The sequence below is a fragment of the Lipotes vexillifer genome, unplaced genomic scaffold (assembly GCF_000442215.2).
Source record: "Lipotes vexillifer unplaced genomic scaffold, Lipotes_vexillifer_v1.1 scaffold325, whole genome shotgun sequence".
Classification (NCBI taxonomy): Eukaryota; Metazoa; Chordata; class Mammalia; order Artiodactyla; family Lipotidae; genus Lipotes; species Lipotes vexillifer.
In genome coordinates this window covers 451,698-452,505 of record NW_006799313.1, presented here as the reverse complement: position 1 = coordinate 452,505, position 808 = coordinate 451,698, and positions in this window count along the sequence as shown.

The following is an 808-nucleotide window of genomic DNA, read 5'->3' as shown; positions in this document are numbered from 1 at the left end:
GCGTTGACTGAGGTGGCCAGTATTATGAAAGAGTAAGTACCAGGTGCTGCAGGAGCCCAGGGTGCTGCAGGGACACCCGATTGGGTCAGGGTCATGGGTGTGTGTGGAGGTGACAGAGAGGGGGAATCAGGAAGCCTTCCTGAAGGAAGAAATACTGAGCTGAAACCTGAGAAAAGAAGCTAGGCCAGGGGTTCCCTAACTTCGTGGACATTAGAATCACCTGGGGAGCTTTTTAAAATCCCTGTGGCCCAGGTCACACTCCCGTACATCAGAATGTCTGGGGGTGAGAGCCTGTCAACAGTGTTATTTAAAATTATTTTAAGGGACTTCCCTGGTGGCCCAGTGGGTACGACTCCGTGCTCCCAATGCAGGGAGCCCGCGTTTGATCCCTGATAGGGGAACCAGATCCCGCATGCATGCCACAACTAAGAAGTCCTCATGCTGCAACTAAAAATCCCACATGCCTCGAGGAAGATCCCGCGTGCCGCAGCTAAGCCCGGGCACAGCCAAATAAATAAATAAATAAATGTTAAAAAATAAATAAAATTATTTTAAAACCCTGGTAATCCCAAACTATAGCAAAGTTGGGGGAATTACTAAAGCAAAGGGAGGGAAGCTGATGTTTTTTAGTTTTCTGAAGGAAAACGTTTGCCCAGCAGGCATATAGTAGTTGCTAGTCACTGTTCTTGTTTCCATCTCCTCCTCTGCGCTGCCTGCCTCTAGGACACATTCAGGAAATGTCTATTGAAGTTGGAGAAAAAGCGAATCAAAATCCGGATGTATAAGAAAACCAGGCCCTCCTAAGGAA